Source organism: Macaca nemestrina, chromosome 13, assembly GCF_043159975.1.
Source record: "Macaca nemestrina isolate mMacNem1 chromosome 13, mMacNem.hap1, whole genome shotgun sequence".
Lineage (NCBI taxonomy): Eukaryota > Metazoa > Chordata > Mammalia > Primates > Cercopithecidae > Macaca > Macaca nemestrina.
The window spans coordinates 29662850-29682098 of NC_092137.1; the positions used below are offsets into that span (position 1 = coordinate 29662850).

The following is a 19249-nucleotide window of genomic DNA, read 5'->3' on the forward strand; positions in this document are numbered from 1 at the left end:
TTAAAAGAGAGAGAGACAAAATGGTATGGGGAAAGCCAAAGAAGATAATTTTTCTGGCTGGGGAAAAATAATAATGGTTTCTTGGGGGTCATGGTGGGTTTAAAATATGCATTGAAAAGTTAAACTGATATGGGCAGGTGTTAAAGTTTCCAGGCTGGTACCGGAAAGCAAGATACATCACCAGGAAAGGGAATAGCATCTGCAAAGACAAAGTGGTTACCATATATAGTGTGTGGACATCTGAATATAACGAAGTTGACTTGAGTGGCCCCTGCATGAAGATAATTCAAAAAATATGTTGAAAAGATTGTGGAGGGTTTTAAATTTTAGTCTACGAAATTTGAGCTTTATTCTAAAGCAATAGGAGCAACCAATAACTTTCTCAATAGAGGAGTGACACAGCCAAGCCTGAGCTTTTGGGGGAAAATGCTGGTTAAGAGAATTGGACCCTGAAAACCCAGAGGAAGGGCACCGCAAAAGGCTTGGTGGAGGGCAATGCGGACTGAGCTAGGAGTGGGTGAACAGTGGGGAGACCATTTATAACTGTGGCTCTGTCTTATAAGTTAGACCTTCTTCCCTGGGCTGGCTCAGATCAGTCAGGTTAGGGAGGGGAGGAAATGGGCGTACCGTAACAATCGAAATCTAGTCGTTTCCTGCTATCCTTCAGTATTTTTCACCTAGAGCTGCTTTGAGCTTTCCCTATGGTTTCAGAAACACAGAGAGATTATAGTCATGTCGGTGTGTCTTTGCAAGAGCAGAATAAATCCTATATATCTTTTCAAATTAAAGTTTTTTTCTCCCACTCTCCAGGGAAAGCAGCAACTTCTCCATTCATGTAGAAATCAAATTGCTAGCCATTATGTTTGCTGATCATTTAGAGAAGTTTATACCCCTAGCAACCAGATATACTCAGTTTGTCTCCAACACAGATGGAAGACCTTAAAAAAACAAAAAGCTCAATCTTCTTTTTTTTTTTTTTTGAGGCAGAGTCTTGCTCTGTCGCCCAGGCTGGAATGCAGTGGCGCAATCTCAGCTCACTGCCAGCTCCGCCTCCTGGGTTCATGTTATTCTCCTGCCTCAGCCTCCTGAGTAGCTGGGACTACAGGCACCTGCCACCACGCCTGGCTAATTTGTTGTATTTTTAGTAGAGACGGGGTTTCACCGTGTTAGACAGGATGGTCTCCATCTCCTGACCTCGTGATCCGCCTGCCTCGGCCTCCCAAAGTGCTGGGATTACAGGCATGAGCCACCACACCCGCCTTTACTAGAAACAGTTTTCTAAAAGTACATATTCAAAAAGGTATGTTTTAAAAACAATTCATGCATGGATCATTCCTTAAATAGAAATTTCAAGTAGTTTCAGAAAATTAGAATTAATTATAACGATCCTGACTTACTTGGTTCATTCCCCTAGGAATATCTCATATATATTCAGTGTGCTTAGATTTCACTGGCTCTGGGTGCAAGGATTCCAGGCCAAGTGCCCAATATCAATTCTCCATAGGGTCCTCCAGGTCCCACAGTCTTGGAGGCGTTGGAGATGTCCCAAAGCCAAGACTGCCCAGAAAGACCCAGGTCCAATCCTTGAGAGTAGTAAACTAAAAATAAGAGTCTTTACTTTTTCCTCTTTTCCTCTATTTTGTAATATTTTTGCTACCACCAGGTGGTAGCAGGTAAGTGCATCTATGAGAAAGGTGGAGTTATCAAAGTGTAAGGCTCAGTTTCAGGAAATTACCAAAACAAACTCTGTTTAATGAAAGTCTGGAAATGTTAATTAAATAGGATCAATATTACACACGGAACAAAAACAAAAATACAAATATAAATGAGGTGTCTTTCCTTGTGGGAAAAGTCAGAAAGTGTGTGGTCAGTTGTTTTCAACAACAAACGAACTTGGCTTCTTTCATATAAGACCCAATGGTCAGCTTGAGGAATGTCCCGCGTTTTCACCCACATTTTTCTCAGATCCCAAATACTCTCATGGTACCAGTTTCATGAAAAGAATAAACCGTACTCCATTAGAATCATCAAAAATCTTAGAATTTTAGAGCTAGTAGGAGCTTTTTTGCTTTACAAATGAGGAAACTGGCCCTAGAGAAGTTGCATGGTGACTTGGTGGAATGGACCAGGGCCCAGCAATTCCTCCTCCAACCAGGCTTTTTCCCCCATCCTGTGCCACTGCTGCTCCTATCAAGGAGTGTGTTGTTCCGTCCAGTGGTCAACCCTCAGCCCTCAGATGCTCTTCCTTGGCCATAGACAGCGTTTGCCCACAGCCGGTCACTCCCACACCCACACTTCCTTCACTTGACTTCCGGAACACAGGCCTCTTGGTTTTCCTTCTACCTCATCATCCTTTCTTTAATCACATTTACTGGTTCCTCCTCATCTCCCCAAGATGCTAAAATTGGAGTTCCATGGGGCCCAGCCTTTGGTCTTCTACTCTTTGTTAGCTACAGTCATTCATTCCCTTGGGAAATCTCCTCTAGTCTCATCTCCCTAGTGAACAACTCCCTAGTGAAGACCCTGGATTTGTATCTTCAGCCAAGACCACAGCCGTGATATCCAGGGCCCTTTATCTCTCTTCCTTCTTAAGATCTCCACTTGGGCATTGTTATGGATTGAATGATTCCAGTTTCCCACATTAGAACCTAAATTCGTGAGTCACTGACACAAACTTGATCTACCTGTAGTCATTTCTAACCCCAATTAATTGCAACTTTATCCCCCCAGGCCAAAACCATTGGAGTCATTCTTGTTTCCTCTCTTTCTCTCAAATTCTACGCCCAAGTCATTGGCTCTGCCTCATAAACACCACTCCTTACCATCTGCCCTTCCAGCATCTGATACAAGTTATATTTTTCTTGCTGAGTTTCTTGAAAATATTTCTACACATCTACATGCTTCAGCCTCTTGTTTCACTATAGTCTCAACTTGACAGCTAAAGGGGTCCTTTTAAAACTTGCATTAGAACATGTTGCCCTCCAAACCCTCCAAAACCTTCCATTTCTCTAAGAGTACAAGCCAAAGTCCTTATGATGTTTCTAAGACCCTTAGAGCCTGCCCCGAAGCCTCCCTGACCTCATCTCCTGCCACTATCCTCCTGGCTTACTCTGCTCCAGCCACATGGTCGTCTTGCCATTTCTGAATATTCCAGGCATTCCCTTGCTTCAGGGCCCTTGTGATCACTACTGCCTCTGCCTGGTCGGCCCTTGCAAGATGGCTGTGTGGCTCATTATCTAACCTCCTTCAATTCTTTGTTCAGAATTGTCTCTCTGAAATGTCTCTCAGAAATGTCTCTCTCACACAAAGCTTTCCTGACCACCCTTTCAAAAACTGCACCCTACCACTCCTACCTTCCTTGCTTTATTGTCCTTTATAGCACTTACTTACTTTCAACATATTGTATATTTTACTAATTTTTTCTGTTTCTTCCTATGAGTGTACACGCATCGAGAAAGCAGGGATTGATGTAGGTTGTGCTCACTGATGGGTCTCTGTGTATAAACCAGTTCCTTGCACTGGTGTATTGAATCAATGTGTGTTGAACAAATAATTGTGGTGTGAATGAATGGATGAATGAATGGATGAATCCAAGTCTAGTTTCCTTGTAATATGATATATGGCTTTTCTTCCAGTTTCACATTCTTCTGGGCTTGGCAAAATCAGTTTCGAATACAACTGCTCCTAGTAATGGAAGTTACGTTAGAAAATTCAACATGACAATGAACTTCTGCCATCACTTCTGTATTATGGCACGTAAGGCTTGTTCTCTAAGAGTTGTTTATATCTCCTTAAGTGCTATACCTATAGTTCAGATGAGCTGCCACTAGGTAGAACTCTGGGCGTTCAGTTAGGAGCTCTGCATCTCTAATCTGTCTCTTCCTCTCCCTACATACTGTCCTAGGCCAGGCCCACGCAGTCTCCTGTTAGGTCACTTGCATCAGCTTCTCAGTTGGTTTCACCATTCTTAGTCTTTCTCCCCTAATTCCCACCTAACCAGAATGATCTATCTCAGTGGTCTGCAATCTTTCACTTTTAGTGGCCACCCCTTTGTAATTATAGGTAGACTCATATATAGAACAGAGCATCTCTATTTGAAGCTCTTTCTTTCACCCCACCTCGAGGCAGTCTGTGAAGAAGCCTCCAGAACTCAGGGAGCTGTAGAATGAAGTTCATATTACCCTGATCAATCCAGTCCATACATTTGGCTTGAACGCCCCTTTTCACACAAACCAGCAAGGGCTCCCTATTGCTCAGAGAAGTGCTTTGTCTACCGTAGTAATCCATGCACCACGTTCATGAATTTTTCTTTTCTTCTTTTGTTTTTTGCCACAGTCGTATGCCTCTCTTACTATTATTCACCTAATGTTTTTCTTAAAACCAACTCATATTTATAAACTTAAATTTAGGGAATCTAAATCATTATTGTCACCACCATAAACTAAAACCCAATGTGTCATTCATTATGAATAGAAGAGAATATTACAATTAAATATATAGGGATTCAGATGACAAAGTTTTCATGTTCATCTGTAAGTGTGCACCACACTGTAGGGAAACCCCGCCTAGAGAATAAAGCTGCAGCTCCTTTATCCAGTTTGTTCAACCCTCTCCATGAAGAGGAAAATTCTTAAGGTTCTCTGCACACTGTTTCACACCTCACTGACTTTGCTCATGCAGTTCCCTTAGCCTGGAATGCCCACTCCAATTAATTTAGTTTTAGGTTTAAACATTTTTAAATTTTTATTAATGTATTACACATAAATAACTTGAAAAATCAATTAGTACTCTAGGCTTATAACAAAACACAGCTGCCCCTCCCTCCTAATTCTCCCTTCCTAGAGCATACACTCTCAATTCTTTTTTTAAAACGTTGTGATGAACTATCCATAACATAAAATGTACCATTTTACTCATTTTTAAGTGTATAGCTTGGTGGTATTAAGTACATTCACAGTCCTGTGCAACCATCACCACCACCCATCTTCAGAACTCTTTTCTAAACCTGAAACTCTGTGCTCATTAAACACCAGTTCACTCCCCACTCCCTCATCCCCCTAGTCTCTGGCAATCACCATTTTACTGTCTGTCTCTATGAATTTGACTACTCTAGGTACCTCATATAAGTGGAACCATATAGTATTTGTCCTTTTGTGACTTGCTAATTTCATTTAGCATCATTATTTCAAGCCTCACTCATGTGGTAGCATGTAACACTTTCAAGTCACTCCCCTACTTTCTTTTGTCATTATGCTAGGAATTCTCTTTTCCTCTCTTCTGAAATGGATTCTCTGTCTTCTAGATCCCATGTTTTCCTATTCTTTGTTTTATTCTCTTATTTTGATGTGGCATAGGCTTCATTAACTTTTTAAGAAAGGATGCACAACAAGCACATATTTTGAGACTTTGCATGTGTGAAAAAAAATCTTTAACTTCGCGTTTAATGACAGTTTGGCTGGGTATGGAATTCTAAATTGGAAATTATTTTCCATTCACATTTTGAACACATTTATCAACTGACTTCTAGGTCCCCAAATTGCAGATGTTAACACAGACGCTATTCTGATTCCCTATCATTTGTATATGATCTATATTTTTTCCTTTGCAAGATATATAATCTTTATTTTGTAGTACTCTAAAGTTTTATAATTATATGGTATTGTGTATGCCTTTTATAGTGTGGGATTCAAAAAACTGGACACTTTCTGAAGTTACAGTGTGTGTGTGTGTGTGTGAGAGAGTGTATGTGTGTGAGAGAGAGAGGGAGAGAAAGTGTGTGTGTGTGTGACAGAGTGTGTGTGTGTTTCATGTTTATTCTTTCTCCCCATATTGACTCTGAGACCCTCACCCCACTTCACCACTGACCTTTGCGTTTTGGTTTCAGTCACTGTGCTTTCTGTTAGAACTGCTACCATCAAATATCTGTTGATCCTTGGTTGTTTTTTATGAAAAATTCAAAGCCAGTTGGAATTTCTATGTGCATGAATGAAGGCTGTTGCCTTGTAAACTTCATAGGAGGGTGATTGGGCCAGGACTGAATCACTGAATGGAGTATTCCCCATGGCAATAACAGATTTTTCTCTTGGGCTTGCCGGTCTCCTTGAGGAATAACTCCCTTTTTTTCCTTAGTAGTGGGGTATACGACTAATTACACTGTCCTGAAGTCTGAGAGAGGAGCAGGCTAGGACATGTCACTGTTCAGGATGCAGACTCTTCCTTAACCTCCCGGTGGTTAGTATGGTGCACACCCATGCTCTCACCTCTTCCTGCCTTGTAGACTCTGTCCTTACATTCCATTTGGGGTCCCTCTATTCTCTCCCTTAGTTGACTCACCTCTGCCCTCCAGCCCTTACTTCAGCCCCCCCATGGCCTGCTTTCCTCCCTGGCTAGCCCTCAGCTGAGATATGATATCCCTACATGAACTCATGATTTTTATCTTTCATATAAGAAAGACAGCAAATGTGTAGACCCCAAAATCTATGCAGAGGACAGAGACCCTTTGGGAATCAAACTCCACATCTTTAGAACCACAAGGAAGGAAGGACAAGTGTCCAACCCATGCCTTCCAGAGTTTCAGACCCCTGACTCTAAGATACTAAGTAACAAGAGATTGAAGATGAATATTAGGGAGTATTTTACACTGAAGCAAGCCTTCAAATGGTTATATACAAAAGAGATGTTCTAATGAAACATAGCAAGATGAACTGAACATATGGATAGGTTATCAGGTATAAAAGTCCCAATCTTCTAATCCTGCATTGGTCTTTCGAGTGACCAGACCCCATCCTGAAGCTACGTAGGGGCTGCCAGTCATCAGTCAATCATTAGCATGCAAAAATGCATCATTTTGGAATTTCTAAGGATTTTAGGATTTGAATGCCAAGAAATGGGATAAAAAACTAAACATATTTCACAATATCACACCAAGAAACTTTCATTATGGAAAAGGATAACTCTCTTTAAGGTGGCTTATTACTGGAAGAAAGATTTGGGGTCTTAAGATGTCTTGGGGCTTCATTAACAATCGACTTCCTAGTACTTTTTGATGAAGCACTGTCTCTCCTTTAACCCTGCCTTTAGTTTCTAACCTAATCTTATTTGGCATGATTCTCTAAGACATGCCGAACAGAGCTTTCAGGTTTCTCTGTTTTCTGGTATCTGGATATGTCTGACTCACTTAAGAAGTTTCATCCAGTGACAGTAACCATACCCGATGAGGTCTCCGTGTCAATAGAGCTTAAATGTTTGCTACCCCCTCAGGCTCTTTGGGTGATGATTCAACCAAAGGGAAAATGGCAAGTGAAAGTTTGTGCCCCCTCCCCTCTGACTCCAGAGCATTGCAATAGGGCTACTTTTAATGTGCTTGGCAACAATTAGCTCTTGAAGCTGCAACAGCTGCACAATGCTGATGCTCTCCAGATGCACCAAACGAATTAAATCATGCGATAATTCAATTGGAAAATTGCGTGTAATTATGGAGAATGCAGAGTCTGCTAGTCGCCGCACGGTGACTTGGAGTTCTTGAAACAACAGTGGTGCGGGCTGTTCAGGGAGTGTGTGGCAGGCACAGAAAATGATATGGGTGTTTGCAGAAATCTCGGCCCCCTCTATGACAATGATGGAATTACTCAACCCTGTACTCAGTTAAGAGCTATCTGAGTGCCACCAAAAAGATCTCCTTTGTAACTTCAAAACTTCTCACATCCAGACCACTCTGACATGATAGTGGGGGCTGTGCTTCAAGCTTGTTGGGAACATGTAAAACAAGCAAAGGCTGGAATCCCTAAGGACTAGTGATACAAATGTTAATTTAAAGAGCTAGGTAAGTAAGAGAACCATAAATTATGATACCTTAAACATTCTGTTTTAACTAAAACACACACACACACACACGCACACACACACACATATTCATACATCAATCTCTTGATGTAGGCTCATGTCCAAGGTCAGTGTCTTCTGTGTATCATCTTTCTCACATTCATCACACCTTTAATGTATTGGTTATAATTTTCAGTTTGGGTTTATGTAATGGGGAATAAGAACCTAAAAAGATTTGAGGATCATTTTCAATAGCATCTCAGAGATATTTATGTATTTCTTTCCAAACTCTGAGAGTCACCCAATTCAAAGGCTTCTGTGTGCTGTTTTGCAGTTATGCCCTACACAACTTGAGGAGGTGTCAGCCACAGGGTATCCCTTGGAGTCGTGCAGTGACAACTTGACAGTCATTCTCAGGGGCCCTGCCTCATCCAGCAGCAACTTCTTTTGTAGTGGCTTGCCTTTATTGAATCTTTCTGCAGCATTCAACTGAGTTTTCATAGAAACAATAGCTCTCTCCTTGCACTGCAACTGAATCTTGTAATTACCATAAATATCTTTTAGAACAAATACAACAGCATCTTGGGAAGTGAGCATCTTAACTGGTGAGCAGAAGTGTGCAGGTATGCAAGGGAATAGCCTGTAGGCCTTGAGTGTACAGGATGCTATGGGCATCAATCAAGATCCTTTACAGAGTGTTCTGCTCAGTTCTGGGAAGTTTTTAAAAAATGATACTTTACAGAGGGAAAGCTAATCCAGAGAGCTGGTAAAGGGAAGGCTAATTAAGAGAGCTTCTACTGTCCTGTGAATTTAGTGATGCTCTTAAACAAATTTGTATTTTATTATTCACTATTGCATCTATATATTTTTAAAAAATAGCACCTAGAGATGTCAGCCATTTTATCTTTTTAGTCCATTGATAAATTTCTGGATTCCTTATCATAACTCTGCAGGCATTATAGTCTTCAGATTGGGAACCCCTGGCTTAGGGTCTGCTGCCCATAGTGAAATAAAAAATGATTGAGGTTGGTTAATGAAGGAGTAAGAAGTTCTCTTTGCATGATGTGATTTAAACTCAAAGGGAAGCATGGTGAAGCATCCATTGAGAGCCACCCTTTTCCATAATGAAAGTTTCTTGGTGTGATATTGTGAAACATGTTTCATTTTTGATGCCACTCTTGGCATTCAATTCCTAAAATCCTTAAAAATTCCAAAGCGATGCATTTTTGTATGCTAATGATTGACTGATGACTGGCAGCTCCTAGGTAGCTTCAGGATGAGGTCTGGTCACTGGAAAGACCAAGGCAGGATTAGAAGATTGTGACTTTCAGTCCCATCCCCCAACCTCATGGAAAGAGAGTGGCTGAAGGTTAAGTTGATCACCAATGGTCAATAATGTAATCAATCATGCTTAGGTAATGAGGTTTCCATTAAAACTCCAAAGGAAAGGGTTCAGAGAGCTTGTGGGTAGCTGAACATCTGGAGGTTCCTGGAGGTGTCACACCCAGAGAGGGCCTGGGAGCTCCACACCCCTTCCCCGACCTTGCCCTACACATCTTGTCATCTGTATTCTTTGTAAAATAAATCGGTAAACATAACTAAGTTTCTCTGAGTTCTGTGAGCTGCTCTAGCACATTAATCAAACCCAGAGTGGGAACTGTGAGAACCCCAACTTGAAGCTGGTTAGGCAGAGGTTCCTAAGGCTTGGACTTAAGACTGGTAGGAAGCAGTGGCAATTTGGGGACTGATCCCTCAACCAGTGGAGTCTGACGCTGTCTCCAGGTAGATAGTGTCAGAATAGAACTGAATTGGAGGATACCCAGCTGGTGTTTGCTGCAGAACTTCCTGCTTGCTTGGTTTGTGGGGAAAATCTCTACACATGTGGTCACAGATACCTTCTATCTGTGTTGATTTTTGGCGTGAGAGCTGTTTGTGTTTTTTCCACCCTCACCTGGATAGTTTAAAAGCCACAAGAAATATTGATGCTAAAGAGGGTAAAAGCTACCAGTTTATCCACTTGGGACTTCCCCCAACTCCTACTCCCTTCACCCTGTCTTTAGGGGCATCATATCTTGCCTTCTAATTTGACCAGGACAAGAATTAGACTCGAGCAGCACATCACTAAGAAACTGTTACCTAGAGTCAGATCGTCTTCAGTTGAAATCATGACTTTGCCTCTTGCTTACCTAAGTTAACTTAATTTGAACCTTAGTTTCTTTGTCTGTAAAAGAGTCATGGCAATAAGTACTCTACCAAATTATCGTAAAGATTAAATGCCCCAACATATCCCAGAGGACCAGATATGGATGGATGCTCAACAAATGTCAGGAGGGAGCAAAGGGTGGCTAAAGTTTTATCAGAAGGTAAAGGAATGTGGGAAGATACAAGGTATGAGGAACAGGTGATTCAAAATAGGGAGATAGAGAAGATGAGAAAAAGTAGTAAAAACCATATACAGGACTGGGCACGGTGGCTCATGCCTGTAATTCCAGCACTTTGGGAGGCCAAGGCAGGAGGATCACTTGAGGTCAGTAGTTCAAGACCAGCCTGTCCAACATGGCAAAACCCGATCTCTACTAAAAATACAAAAATCAGCTGGGCAGGGCACATGCCTGTAATCCCAGCTACTCAGGAGGCATGAGAATCATTTGAACCCAGGAGGGGAGGTTGCAGTGAGCTGAGACGGCGCCACTGCACTCCAGCCTGGGTGACAGAGCAAGACTCTGTTTCAATAATAACAATAATAATAATAATAATAATATAGAGCATTGTGTAGTTAACAAGTCAATTTATATACATTATATCACTGGCATAGTCCAACAGCCCTGTGAGATAGAATGGGCTTTAGTATTCATTTTTCAGATGAGAAAACGGAGGTCTAAAAGATTAAAAGAGTTGGCCAAGATGATGAAGCAGAGTTGGCACCTGGACCCAAGTTCTCCTTATTCCCAGCCCAGTGGTTTGCTCGTAAGGCTATATGATCTTCAGCTTTCTGTCTTTACCACACCATCTCGGAGACTCCGTGATGGCTGTCATGCTCCAGATGACCTACTTTTGTTCTAGGGGGAGTTATACAAACAGTCAATGCTCCATGAAGCTGCTTTGGGTCTTCCAGGTCTAGCACAGCTTCCAGTAATTATTTAGAGAGAAACGATGACGGAAAGAATCCACGAAAAAGGAAGCTTGAGTCATACAGTTTGTGGGTAGGGGAACACTGCATATGAAAATCACAACTGGAGATCGCCCTTTGAGGTTAGGACCCAGAGAAAAGTGATGTCATGAGTCCTGAGTTATTTTATTAGTGGATAGAAAATTATAGGAAGTGATATGTTTTGAAGATGGAAATTTTGGAGGTTTAATGTAACTCTCCAGGCATACTAAAAGATGTTATTTCCATGTTCTTCTTGGGTAATCAATCATGCCATAGCAAATTAAGAGTTCTTATTTTTAGCCCTATTAGCTACACAATGATAATGAAAATTGATTACAGCCACATTCCCCTCCTTAAGACACTGTCGGTAAATGAACTGAAATGCCCCAGAATCAATCCATTTAAAAAATATACTAAAGGTTGAAAAAAAAAAGCCCTCATCAATTACTTTGACATCTGTTAATAAAGAAAAGATGATGAACTGGCTGCTTCTGTCATTGTTCGCTTACTGTAGGCCAAGAAAACAAGTTCTTTTGTTCTACCAACTGAAGACATCTTCAAAAGCTGAAAGTATCTGAGCTGCTGAAGACCAGATATTGGTTTCCAGGAATATAAATTAGAGAAATGTCCAAAAATACTAATAGGAAAGTGCAAAAACAATAATAAGCCATGTTTGTCTCTGATTTATCAACCTTCAAAGTCTAAGAAGGTTCTTTGGATTAGACTCAGGAAGTTCCTGTAGGTGGAAACTTGGCAATACTGGGGTGTTATAAAAATGCCGATAGGGGCTGAATATGGTGCCATTAACAAACTAAGGATCTAGAGAAACAGGAAGTACATCTGTTGTGAACCTAATTAATGGTTTTGTGCTTTGTAATTTTGGGAAGATGTCAAGATATCCAAATAAATAGTAAATAATAATATACCAGTTCTTTATGGTACCTCTTCCAAGCCATTTTTTGGGGGGATAAGAAAAAAATGCTGAAGATAGTATCTTAGGGGGGCCCACACTAACACTGAGGTTTCACTAACAAGAGAGTCCATGAGGAACGCTTTCAGTCCTCCCTCAGATTATTCTGAGCTGAGTCCAGGGAGGCCTGGAAAAGCTCACTCATAACCACACAGGGCAAGAAGGCAGTCCTCTGGGGCTTAGGCCCATGATCTCTGGACTCTAACACTCATCACCTTGGAGTTGTAAGGTCTCAGCTCATTTCAGAGATCAGGCTCATTAAAAAATATCAGCTCACAAATGTGGATTTCCTTTGAACAATTATAAAAGTTCTAGATACTCTTCATAGAAAGAAAATTGAAAATAAAGTATAAAGATGTATTTCTCTTTTCTGAAGGATTGTTTTTAAGCAACTTGGAAAGAATCCAGGTCAAATATCAAGTGTCTTAATACTTCATGCATTTCTCTGTTGATTGACATATGGTCATGCTAGCTGGAGACTGGGTCATAGGAGTAGAGCTGCTGTGCTACTAAATGCCTGTGTCCATATTTATATCCATAAACATCTTTCTCTAAGAAGATATCATTCTGTCTGAGTGTCACAAGCATATGTATATATACAAATTTAAATACACAGAGGAGACGCTAGAAAATTCTTTTGATGATGGAAATTTTTTCTCTTGATTGCAGGGCTGTGTGTGTTTATCAGAATTCATGGGACTGTATACTATAAAGGGTGAATTTTAAAAATGTAAAGTTTTACATTAAATACTTCATTAACTCCACCCCCAACACACATACTAAGTTCTTAAAGACAAAAGTCTATGATAAAGCCCAGCTTTCATGGCCTTATTGGAAAGGTAGAGGGATTGACTAAATGATAAGTAAAATTCCTCCTAACTCTAACATTCTATGAATAATTTTAAACCATCCCAATCGAAGCACTTTACATTTCTATCCCGCAGGACACTAATGATTGAGACTGTAAGCATGTATTTAAACCTGGCCAACTAATGTATACACATTTCTTCCCACATGCAGGGGAACATATTGAAAGCAAATGTTAATATCTCAATTCCTCGCTAAGGTAATAGTGCTAACTCATATTCATTGAATAGTTACTATGCACAGGCATTTCTATGTGACATACATGTATTAGTTTACTTGATATAACAACTCTATGAAACTGAAACTATTATTGTCTCCATTTTACACACAAGGAACCTGAAACACAAAGAAGTTAGGTGGCCTGTTCACAGTCAAACAGCAAGTGAGTGGTAAAGCCAGAACTTAAAGCCAGGTACTGTACTCTTTGTGGAGAGACTCAGAATCCAATGAGCAAGGAGGGATCAAACCATATGTACTCCACAGAGAGGTAGACACGGTGTTTGAAGCTCCCATCACAGACTTCTTTATCCTTGCTCCTCATTCTCCATCCTACTACTCCATCCCTTTTTGCAGGGAAAAAAACTGTTCAAAGAACAAACCTCAGAACCTTTTTTCCTGCCTATATAAAGGGCATGGTGTCTCCCTATTCTGCTTCTTCACTTTTTCCTCCTAGAAAGCACCCATGCAAAGTATTTAACATAGACAACGGCATCAGTTAAGGCAAGCTGCCAGTTTGAAGTAAGATTGGTGAAGTTGCAAGGAAGATGAACCAATGGGTGGATCTTTTGTGATCCAGTGCCCTTGCCCTGTCACCCACTTCTTGGTGGCTTTAAGCTAATTAGTTGGACACAGAAGTCTTAAAGGAGTAACAAGGCTAAGGTGAACAGGAGTGAGAAGGGAAGCAAAACCTGGACTGTAAAGATAGCACTGGAAAATAAAGGACTGAGAGGCAGCTGCAGTGGATTCTAGACCACTTGACTCAGAGTCAGAAGTCCTGATCTTAATACCAGTTGTGTCTTTCAGTAGAAGCTTGACTCTGAATATGCTACTTCTCTGAGTCTCAACGAGCTCATCTGTAAAATGGGGATAGCATAGAAGGGTCCTTGTTAAGACTAAAGATATGTCTCTAAAACTGATGTACACATTGTAAATCACCGTGCAGTATGAATTAAAATGGCAGAGCACCAACCAAAGGTGCCTGGGTGAAGAAGCTAGGGAATTGAGGAATATGGACAGAGTGGTCATGTTTATTCTCTTTCCAACAAAGGCCTGAATTAGCAAACACAAAATGGCTCTGCTGTCAAGAAGAACACAGTGGGTAGATACACTTGAAAGTCATTTCTGAAAGAGACCTTAAAGAACGGATGGAGAATGTTTGGGGTGGAGATAAACTCCTCCAAGAAAGACAATGAAAGATGACAAGTTAGGTCATAGTGGCTAAAGAGTAGACAATGATTTGTTGTCTGACTCTCCAGCCACGATGGGGCTGTAACTAATGAGGTTATTCTGGTTACAAAGGAAGCATTCAGCCCCTTAATGAAAAACTCTCTGGCAACTGGTGTTAGGGAAAGAAAAAACAAACCAGCAGCTTATTATTAGTTCCACAGCAAGTTAATTAATTTTTGCCAGTCACTTTGGGTCACTTGCTGGACTGAGCATCTGTCTCACTCAACTGAACAGCTGGAGGGATGGCGGGTGTCTCTGCGGGCCATGCATGTGTCCTGTTCTGGGAGGAGAAAGGAGAGCTAACTACAAGGCTGAAAAAATGCGAGCTTCCGGTGTTCATCCGCTCCTCTCCTCCCCACTATCCACTCAAGCAAGGCCAAAGGATTGTAACTCTGTGGGAAACAAAGGAATTCAAAATGCTTAAAAGGAGTTTTTTTTTCTGCCTTTGTCTAGCACTCAAATGAGAGCAGTGTAATATGGTATAATGAGCACTATATCAGCCCGCAGAACTCCTAGCCCAGGCTCTAGGGCCAACTCTCTCAGTGACCAGCTTGGAGCCATGGTAAGGTGCCTGAACCTCTCTGGGCTTCTCTTACCTCACCTGAACTACGTACCTGCATGGAAAGATGTTCACTCGGGATCCTTTCTAGCATTATGAAATTTGAGTTAATAAATATATCTTTTCTTGGAGACATGTCAACTATTTGCCAAACAGCAGCAAACAACACTTCCAGAAAGATAGCAGTGGCTAAGTATAACCCTTATTCAGAGATAGGAGAGCAAGGGCTGAAAAGGTGCTCAAATAAAACACCCACACTGAGTTGACCTGCCTTCAGAAAATACTAGCATGTTTTTTAAAGACATGTGTAATATGCAAGTGTGATGAGTGCCATTTTATTTAGCATGCATCTTAATGCTAGTATATTTACTTTCTAGGGTGGATTAAGTAATACAAATTTTCTTAATTATGTGTGCTGCATAATATGTAATACACATATATAATATTTATTGCATACTCACCCTAGAATAGACCAAGATAAAGAGGCTCATAAACTACACCGAAGCAGGGACCATAAGTTTAATTCCCTCTTTGAGCCAGTTTAAGCTACTATTTGGGTGCTGTGGTTTTTAAATCACTTGCATTAAATCCAAAATTATGAAGTTTTCAGCAAAACGAAAAAATCAAATTGGAAGAGAGCTCATTATCTCAAGCAAACCCATGTACCTCACTGGGCTTTCAGAATTGTCCTCCCTCCCCTCCCCTTAAAAAGGGATGATGATGTTAAAGTCCTAGATTTAATGCTTAGCCAGTGCTCTAGAATTGTGGGTTTCCTCTCCTCCTGCATCTCCTAGAGCTAATATTCACCGTCAAGCCTGCTGCAGGTAGTTAAAAGGAGTGATAGGGATCCTCTAAACCCACTCAAACAAAAGCATTAGTGACTGATAGGGAGATTTGCAGTTTCACTGGGAACAATGCTACTTAATGAAATTAGCATTGCATTTATAGACAGTATTTAGGATTCCACGGTAAATCAGTAGGTGAGGTTTCCAGGAAGGCAAGTGCGTACCACTGACATCACTACACCCAGGAGTGGGCTGTTCTGCCTGGGGAAGGTGGGCTAGGAGATGGGATAGGGTCTCCATGGTGAGCTATTTATTGTGACAGCACAGTCTAGGCTCTCAACTGGTCACAAAACCTGGTCACACACTGTCTGTGAGAAGCCCCTTAAGAAGGGTCGGGCATTCTAAGCATTACGTTATACAACAGGGACTGACATCTGGGGAGGCGAAGTGAATCAGTCATTCTCTCAGGGCTGGGCTGGACCCCAGTTATTAAACAAACAAACAGTTCTACCAGTCTACCACATAAACCAACCCATGTTCACATTTGCAACATCTGTCCCCAGGGACCAGGCATTTCTGACGGTCTACTTCAACACAACAGATTGTCTTATTCTGTCTTATATCGTTATAACAGAATACTACAGACTGGATAATTTTTAAAGAAAAGAGATTGATTACCATCAGTCTCTTAGAGGAGCCCTCTGTCCCTGCCTCCTTCTCTTCTTGTCTGCTGCACTTTATTTTCTTTTCACCTTTCTCCTTTGTTCTCATCTCTTCCCCCCCAGCTCTGTCCTTTCTCCCTTTACCTTGCTCTAGTATGCCCCTTCTTATATATCCAGTTTTAAAATATTATTAGCAAGACTCCATCTTTTAAAAAGTGATACCCCACTTTCAGGACATGAAATAAAATAGTCCTTTAGTGTGTAAAATTATGGGAGGAAGCCTTGTCCTTTCCAAATAAGCCATGGATGTGCTATGGACAATGGGGGCACCGAGAGTCTGTCCAGTACGGTCCTTCTATCCACCACGGTCCCTCTGTCTACCACGGTTCCTCTGTCCAGCATGGTTCCTCTGGGACCCAGGGCCCAGTCAGGCTCTGTACCCACAGACATGCTTCCTGACTGGTCATGTGGTTAAATCCTAGTCCAGAAAATACAGTAACAGCTGTACTATGGACTGACTGTGAACACAAACCAGATAACACTTTAAAGCCTGAGTGATCTGTGCCCAATTTGTTCAGAGGAACTGGGAACAAGAAGAGTTGCCAAGACAGGTGGGCAAGCGTGCTGTAGTTCAGCCTCTCCCTCTCGAGGCCTCTCTTGAGGAAGTTACCTGTGGGCACAAGGCCACCCCCTGGATGCCAGTCACTCAACTCCATCAATTTCCAGGCCAATGCTTCACACAATTCTCTTTTTAAAAGAGGGGAGTGGTAGAGATGGGGTGTGATGAGAAAGAAAAGAAGAAAACATATATACGAGGAAGTCAGGGTGAAAAGGGATGAGGGAAACCAGGAGAAGGTGAGGAAAGAAAGGGCCCAGGGAGAGGGGAGAAAGGGGGACCAAGGGGGTGGTCAGAAGAGTGGGTAGAGGCAAGCAGACAGGCAGGGGACCATGGAAGGCTGAAGTGTGCACAGCTGTTCCAAAGCTCACAGCTTTCTTTCCTTTGGGGTCTTCTCAGTTTCCTTGCGTTTTCATAACTTATGTCTCTTCCTGAATGTGATTAAACAACCCTCCCCAGTTCTACCTTGAAGTACTGCATCAGCTGTAAAGGCATAGAAGAAGGAGACCACACAGTGCCCTCATGGAAACCGTGGTGCTCCCTCAACTTCTCATTTGGTTGACTTCTTGCACGAAGTGTTCACACTGGACATCTTCCTGGGCAGTCAAAAGCACTTACTCTGCTCCTCTCTGGCTCCTTGCCACATAGTTATGGAAAGAGACTGAAGACAGTGGTATTTATTGAGTGTTACACATTCTTGTAGGGATTTTATATATGTTGACTCATTTAAATCTCATCACAGTCCTAAAACAAGATGTTATTATTCTTATTTGATAGGTGATAAAGCCAAGATTCAGAGAAATTAAGCATCTCAATGGAAGTCATACAGCTATAGGAAGCACAGTCAGATGGGTCTAACTTCACTCCTCCAGTGCATCATGCTAACCCTCTTGCTTCTTCTCTTTATCTAGTTAGGGGCTCTCTAATGGGCCAGAAGATTAGATGAGAGAGGCATTGCCATTTTGCACTGATGCTGTGATTGTCAACTCCAGGACTCACCACCCTATCTGGCTCATTGCATTTTCATTGAATGAAGAAATATTTCCACTTCTATGATTCGAATAAGAATAGTTTATGTCAATGTTGAGAGGACACATAGGTGTGGAATCATTTTGAACTTTAACAAGAAAAATAACATGATTGTTTAGGTCTTAACAGGTGATGTTCTATGACCTGTCATATATTAATCACATCATTCTCATAAAAATCCTATAAGGCAGGACTCTCTATTTGCATGGCACAAGTGAGAGATAAAGTCACTTTCTGGAGATCATACAGTGAATAAATATGGAGCCAAGATTTGTACTCGAGCAGTCTGACTCTCTGGTCCTCGTGTCCACTCTATCCTCCACTTACACACTGAAATGGCCAGTCTGTGTCATTTACAGCCGACATAGCAGAAAACTGAGACCCAACAGAGGCCAATGGAAGAAATGCCCTATCTGTTGAACTCTCATATGTTTATGGAGTATCATACTGTGTCTTTTATGAATATCTGTTTTTTTGGGTTTTTTTTTTTTGGAGATGGAATCTTGCTCTATCATTGGAAGGCAGTGCAGTGGTGTCATCTCGGCTCACTGCAACCCCTACCTCCCAGGTTCAAGCAATTCTCCTACCTCATCCTCCCAAGTAGCTGATACTACAGGCGCACACCGCCATGCCCAGCTAATTTGTTTGTATTTTTAGTAGAGATGGGGTTTCACCATGTTGCCCAGGCTGGTTTTGAACTCCTGAGCTCAAGCAATCCGCCCACCTTGGCCTCCCAAAGTGCTAAGATTACAGACGTGAGCCACTGCACCCGGCCTATCAGTATCTTTTAATACATAGAGGAATATAAACAACCTCAAGGTCATCATTAGGTGTGCTGGCTCCTTATGTTTATGCCAGTTCCTACAGTTACAACCACCCTCTAGTAAGAAATTGTCAAAGTTGACTTCACTGGTCCTATCTTTTCCTTCTCTTCTTTCCAGAAATGTCCTCTCATTGTTTTCATGCATAAATATAGACATCCGTGACCTTCATATGAAGGTATTTTTTCCAAATAAAGACAGCTTCCTCCCAAGAGAAATTTGTGTGCCTGCTTTTATAATATCATGTTTAACCCTTGCTACATGTTTGTGTTTTATATTTCTGATAAAAATATGAGCTCCTTAGAATAAGTACCATATCTTTCACTGCTATGTATTGCTCTCCAGGCCTAGAAGAATGTCCAGTGGATAGTAGGTACTCAAGAGCTGGTTGATGATTGACAATAAATCAGACTAAGTCACACATTGACTCATAGCTAAGTTTGACTATTAGGCTAATACTCCTTCCACTGAACACACTTCCTAAACACCACTGTCTTCCCATAAGCCTATGTTCAACTACCA

The 19249-nt window shown here is 41.4% G+C and overlaps 1 protein-coding gene and 1 long non-coding RNA gene across 4 annotated transcripts in view; both read right to left on the reverse strand.

The window, feature by feature from the left end:
- LOC105479716 (ALK receptor tyrosine kinase) overlaps positions 1-19249 on the reverse strand; it is a 750786-nt gene that overhangs the window by 463884 nt on the left and 267653 nt on the right. The gene's annotated exons all lie outside the window — the stretch shown is intronic.
- Positions 1-19249, reverse strand: part of LOC105479713 (uncharacterized) — a 36712-nt gene that overhangs the window by 6593 nt on the left and 10870 nt on the right. The window contains exons 2-3 of one of the 3 annotated variants that reach the window (XR_011611578.1): positions 17343-17538; positions 628-699 (exon numbers count right to left, since the gene is read on the reverse strand). This is a non-coding gene — a long non-coding RNA (uncharacterized lncRNA). Of the gene's footprint in view, positions 1-627; positions 17539-19249 lie in introns of all 3 variants that reach the window. The other 2 variants (XR_011611577.1, XR_011611576.1) reach the window with 2 other exon arrangements.